The sequence below is a fragment of the Belonocnema kinseyi genome, chromosome 1 (assembly GCF_010883055.1).
Source record: "Belonocnema kinseyi isolate 2016_QV_RU_SX_M_011 chromosome 1, B_treatae_v1, whole genome shotgun sequence".
Classification (NCBI taxonomy): Eukaryota; Metazoa; Arthropoda; class Insecta; order Hymenoptera; family Cynipidae; genus Belonocnema; species Belonocnema kinseyi.
The window spans coordinates 178,601,708-178,608,812 of record NC_046657.1 but is presented as its reverse complement, the minus strand read 5'-3'; positions in this window follow the sequence as shown (position 1 = coordinate 178,608,812).

The following is a 7,105-nucleotide window of genomic DNA, read 5'->3' as shown; positions in this document are numbered from 1 at the left end:
ATTCAACGCTTATTACTGGGTGGATCATCAGCGGCGTATTTAAGGAAAATAGCACCAATGGCAATCATGGAAAGTTGTACGCCCTTTCCACCAAAAGATCTTTTGTAGGATTTGAAACACGTATCTTTTTTAATATTTTAAAATTTATCAATAAAATTATAACTTCAGAATTTCGCATCACACGCTTACCCACGTTCTCACTGTATTTTCATTCATTTATATACATTTTTGTAAACGAGAATTATTTTCTTTTATTTATAAAAACATGCATATCATTGTATTTGATTGATATGTATATTGTTTTATTATAATATATTATAAATTCATTATTCCATAGGAATAAAAGATCTAAATATGTCACTTTGTGTACACAGGCTATGTTCGGTGAGAAGCCTTGCATTAAAAGGTATTACAAAATTTTAATCCTTAAGAATGCCGTTTTTATCCTTCGTTTTTTTAATCCTCTTTATGCGGCGATAATAATAAGATTCCAATTCCTTTTAAAGCCAATCGGAGCTGCGAAAACGTAACCTCCGATAAATTAAAAACACGACTTTCGTTTGAAGCATTAGAACGCGCTCCAGAAGCATAATATTTGCAAAATCTAATAAGACTGTATATAAAAATACATCTCTTTATCGTAAAACCCCAGATAACAAAGGAGCCTGGCACATTACCGGACCGATGGGCGGCAGACGGCGATAAAGCTTCGTTTGCTCGGTATGAATGAGCGGTAGGCCGAAGTGCAGGCAACGATGTGCCTGCCATAGTCGGAATCAATGTTCTGAAAATTGAAAGCCGTCTACTGACGGCAGATTAAACTATAATTTCCCACAATTCCCTGCGCGTCCTCTTAAATCCCAAGATGGTCGTTTCGAAAAAATTGACACTATCAACAGCCGATCGAAAATAGTTTTTGTTGCTAAACAATTAGTCCGATCTTGTGAAAAACTATCGAAAAATATGTGTGAAACACTCTTCCGGAGATCTGATAAAAAAATTCTACTCTTCTGCTCATCGTCAACGTCTCAAAGGCTTAAAAGTGTGTCCCGATTTTTTGTTTGAAGGATTTGCGTTCGCGAGTTTGACTTTTCCGAGACTTGAAGAAACTGAAAAATTTTCTGAACTTCCAAAATCCAAATCAAAATAAAAGTATTTCTTAAAAAAAAATATTTTTTAAAATTTATGTACCTCAAACTAATATTTTTAAGCATAATCATAATTATAATTAAAGGGACCCATTCATTGACATTTCGAACTTCCATATAGCTGACCTATAGCCGGTACGTTGGTCGCCAGACGGTCGGGCGGGCAATATTGCAGAAACACATTTCCAGGAAACTGCACATGGAAAAGGTCCAGGTGACGGGATTGGTAGAAATTTAGAAAGACTTGAGGCAAAAGCTAGCTTGCAGCGCTCAGCACAGAATCCAATCCTAACTGCGATGGAGTTATTCGAATGGGCAACTAATCATTTAAAGGAAACAGTAATTCTTTTCAGTTCAAAACAAGATCACATAGAGATGGCCAAAAAACTAGAAACTAGATTCACTGAAGCAATCACAATTCTCAGCACTCTAAAATACCATGAATTTATTCCAAATGAGAACGGACAATTGCAACTGAAAAAACTTCATTCGCAACAGAACATGATCTGTTTCCGAAGACATTCAAAAAGCCTTAAGTTGAGAGAAGCAAACAATGCGCGAAAAAAAGGCGAACTAAGTAAATTATGGTTAATTTAGTGCAGCTTTGCTGGAAAATCATACATACAACCAAGTCTCCGATAGGACTGGATAACCTGTCCGAGCGCGCGAGGAAAGGTTTCGCTCGGATATCTTCACGTAACTACATAACTATTTTCAGTCCCAATTGTCAAACAGCATTTTTATCGGAAAAAGTCAAGCTTTCGTTGAAAAAATTTTTTTACATAAAAAAACTGCCCGAAGAGTAGAAAATGTTAAATAAACATTTTAAATGGCATTTATTAATAAAAATTAGAAACAATAGATTTCACAGAATGAAAGAGCATGAAAAACACTTCACGAATCACTCATAAAAGTCAATTTTCATTTGTAGAAAGGAAGTTATGACCATCTGAAAATAGTTGCTTTGCCAAGGGGGTGCAAATTTCACCCCCTGTAGTTCGAGGAGGCATGGTAGTAAAAGTCTATAAATTGGTGGATATATTACTATCATATAGGCAAACAATCTCTGAAAATTTGAAGGCAATTGGAAGACATGACTTTTAAAGTTGAGGCAGTTCAGGAGTAATGCTCCATATATAAGTCCAATTGAACGAACGGAGAAGCATTCAACTTCGCGAGTAAAATCAGATTTCAAGCTGCATTAACATTTGAATAGGTTTGTAGAGCGCGCATTATTCAAATTCGTAAATACAACTTTATGTGATCTTCAAGTTAAAATTAAACTGTATGTAAACTTAAATTAAAATTTTAACTCCATATAATTTTCCGTATTATTTAGTCAGTCTTCAATCAATCAGATGTAATGTTTATCATTTTAAAACAAGTTGATAGATAAATTCAATTCTTTAAGAAATTTTTCAACCAATTTTTTTTAAATATATAAGTAGAGAGAACATGAAAATGTCTATATTAATGATTAACAATTAAGACGACGTTAGAAATTTAAAATAACTGCAACTATATTAAAAATCATTTTTACATCTGTATGGTAGTCCAAACCAATAAAGTTTGATAGTTAGTACTATTTATAAAAACGAAACGTTTGTCAAATAATAAATTTTTCATGCATCTTCATGCTGACGAAATGCGATTCATAAATCTCGATGCATGTGTCTATGTTCCGTGATGGCGAAATTCGAATCACAACGCTCGCTGCTATGTAACCATCGTTCAATGCTGGCGAGATGTACAGGTTCTCGCACGAATTGCATGAGAATGACACCATGCGGGTGACATGCGTCACACGAATTGTTATATGCGGAGCGCTAAGAACGCAAAAAATCCTCTCCTTCTCGTACACCATTTATGTAGTCTGTGAATTCGAAAACGACTTCTTACATTTCATCGGCTGGCCTCCCCGTTTTCACCGCGTTCACGCAGCCCCTCGAATATAGCAATGTCTAGTTTTGGAGTAGCCCCGACCACTCAGTCTCTGCTCATCAGAAGAATGTTCATACCTTTAAGTGCGCGAATAGACTCAAAATTTTGCACCCAATTCCTTGAAAATGGGAAGTAACCGTTAGGGCGATCGACCGTCTGGGGTTATAGTATTGTGACTTTGAGAAAAATTTATTGGGGGCTACTTGACCTAGTGTTTAATCCTGACGCCAGGCTTGTTAGTCAAAGACTGAATTTTGGTGAGCCATGGTTTAGAAGTACTAGTTCGCACAGAACAGTGAGTGTGGGCAGTGTTCGAAATTCTGGGATCTTTTTAACTGCGCGATTAGTTACTATTAGCGCGCTGATTTGAAATTATGTAAATATTAAAATTCCATATTCATAATAAGCAATGATTGCAAATAACATAAAAAGTAATTTCCTAATTCTAAAATAGAATTTGTAGTGATAGATACAAAATAATGCGATTTTATTATAAAAAATGTTAATAATTCTGACTTCAAAGAAAGCAATTTTTTAAAATCTTGTATTTTAGATGTTTTTGAAAGTAAATAAAGTTTTAATTTTAGGAAAAAAATATTAGTGTTCATAGTATAAATCTGATTTGATTATTTTTATACAATACTGTATATTTTGTAATTGACCGGTTATTTAATAACTAATTATATTTAATTAATTGTTTTTAGTATCATTTAGCACTTCACGTTCCTTTCAGCGTAAACCAATTCCACTGAATCTGACCATCGGTTCCCCAAAAATTAGGGCCTTTAAACTACCCCCCCCCCCTTCCCTATACCCGGGTCCTGGCCCAGTCTCCTGGTTATACAGAAATTGCGTCTTTTTCAAAAGCCCTCTGGGTCATTTTGCCCCCCGTGGGGTAACTAGGGTTGAATTACTTTAATTTCAAAATTATTGTGTAAGTATTTCTCATCGTCGTTAATTATTGTGATCACATGCATTGTTGTTCAAATTAGGACATTGGTTTCGTGTAATTCAGTTCTTCAAGTAATCAAAGCAATGTATCTTATAAAAATATATAATATAGTAACTAATTATACTATAATCGTTTTTGGTAATTTTAGTGAATTTATTATATGTCACATTGTCGGGAATAAAAAAATTGAATATTGTTAAAAATTACTTTCTATACATTTTCTAATTATTATGTATTATAAATAATAAATTTACATATATAATTCATAATCAGCGAGCCAATAGTGGCCAATCTGTGGTTACCTGCACGTCGCAAGCGTAGTCTAAAACGACCCCAGAATGGGGATCACTGCGTGTGGGTCGAATTAACTAACGCGCGTGCGCGTGCATTCCTTGCGGCTGTTATTTTGTTTACTCATATCAACTCACATCCTGTGCAGACATTCACAGCAGATGAGAAGGAAACTGCAGAAGACCACCTCTTGAGATCAGCCGGCTTTTGGCAGTGGAGTTTGAAGGCAGACATTCGACCCTACCCATCAAATACACACAATCATCCTCTGCGCCAAAAGTCCCACTTGACATGAGTTAAACGTAGCGAATACACAACCTGGTCTTAAATCGCAGATGGTCACCCATCCGAGTCCTATCCACGCTAGAAATGACTTGACATCTGGACTGTTCCCGCGTCGAGATCATTGCGCAGCTAATGCCGTCCGATAAAATCCCTGGCGGGCCGAATTAACGGAAAGGATACGCAACAGCTAGCCTTATAGTATTCACATAGTATCCCTTCGCTATCATGCAACAAAAACGCAAATAAGCAGTAAGATGAACCTTTAATTAATTTTAATTCGGATTATACTTTAAATTTTTCATGCAAAGGTCACGAATAATTGCAGCAGTTGTGTTTGCAGCGTAAAGAAATGCAGTACCTGTCATTAACATAGGCTGAATGCGACTTTAAGCGCATCATCTTTCAGTAGCAGCATACTACTTAAGCGACTATGGGTGCGCTTGAAGTCGCCTTCAGCAGAAGTTATGATATTTTTTAAAATTATTAACGCTGCAAAAAAAACTATTTCAATCACTCCGTGAAATTCTAATTAATTAACGTAGAATCCGAAGCGTAACAGGTTAAATGCCCATCTTGCTGTTTTTAAAAGTTTTTTTCATGAGGTCTATCCCATCGATCATTTTATATCTTTCTTCCAATCTACAATCACCTCTATTCTTTTGAATACTAATCTTTCTATCCATGTCTATCGGACGCTTATCCACATGTATCCTTTTCTTTCCACTCCCAATCCCTATTTTAGTGTTTCTTTCCAAATGAATCCTTCACTTATCCTCTCTAATATTTTTCTATCCGTTAGGCCATCCAAAATCTTGCCTCTCTTTTTCAATCCCCAGCTTTTTATCTCATTAAATCTTTTTTTATCTTTTCTCAATTCTAAGATAGCCTTATCTGCTTGAATCCCACTAGTTCTGTCTAAATAAATCCACAACTTGTCCACCTCTATACTTTTCTATCCGTTTGCAAACTAAGATTTCGCCTAACTTTTTAATTCCTATTTTCCTATCCAAGTGAATTCATTTCTATCCTGTAAGAGATAGTCAGGGATATTAAGAGATATATCTAAGTAGACGCGACGGATAGGGCGCGGAAAGAAAAATATAGAGTTTGTGGGATGTAAAGTGTGCATTTGGGAAGGATTGAATATCTCTTATCTTTTTCTGTACATACGTTTCTATGTTTTTGAATCTTTTTACTTTCAGCAGGGTGTAGCGTATCCTTTCCGTTTATTCGGTCCGCCAAGGATATAACCAGAGATGAGGTGGGAGATTGCGTATGTCGTGCATTTAATTTTAAATGATTTACCGCAACGCGCCCTATGTGTGTAAACCTTCGAGAAACTAAAATTAAAGGTCTAAACGCGCGCTCTATGTGTGTACTTGTTTTTCTTCTGGAACTAAAATAAAAGGTGGCTTACCTTCCCGCTGCCTCCTAATCACTTGATGAAACAGAGTACAATTTGATAAATTCGGTAGAGAAGATCGGAGTTGGTAACAATGATACAATGATACATAATAAATTACAATTATACATAACAAATTGAGAAAATTGCATCATACTATTTTTTTTAATACTGGCTATTTCTCAAATTACAACAAAATGTCGTAAAAGCTAGAACTCGAAAATAATTTCAACAAATTATGAAAGTCATCTCTCCATCTAGATTTGTGAATATTCAGCCTCTAATTTACAATTATATTTCACTAAAGTAAATTAGTAGCTCACTGATTTCATAAAATATTCTTCAAATTTACAAATCAATTATTTGGAAAATATGTTTTAAAAATAATTTTACAAATTGGAATAGTGATGACTGTATTAAACAAGAAATACTTTCAGTTTAAAACTGAATTTTAAAGTAAAGTATTTAAAACAGAACAATTTTAAGTTTGGGGACGCTTTTAAAAGAAGGGGCTTTGTCCTAATGAGGAATAAAATACTTGCAGTTGAAAGATTAATACTTGCAGTTGAAAGATTAATACTTGCAATAAAAAGATTAAAATTACAATAAATTATCGCAGATTTTACTTTATGCTTCTTTATTTTATACCAAAAACGGAATAACTGAATTTTCAAATTAAAAAATTAGTTTTCAACCATATATTTCTCAACCAAGGAGATAAATTTCAGCCTAAAATAATAAAATTTCAACCAAACAAAAATTATTTTTATTAAAAAAAAATTATTTTAAATAATAAAAAACGATTTTTCAGCAATGAGATGAATTTTCAACTAAAATGATCAATGCAAGTTTTATTATGATAAAGACAATTTTTGATTAATATATCCAGTTTTTAGAATAATATAATTATGAATTAATTTATAGTGAATAATATGAATAATTAAACCTAATTATTTGAATCTATGTCATTAAAATTTCTTATTATTATGCTTTTAAATATAAGTAGTTTATATAATATTAATTACAGTATGATCTTTAATTCAATATATTCTATATTAGAAGCTATTGAATATCAATATTATTAGT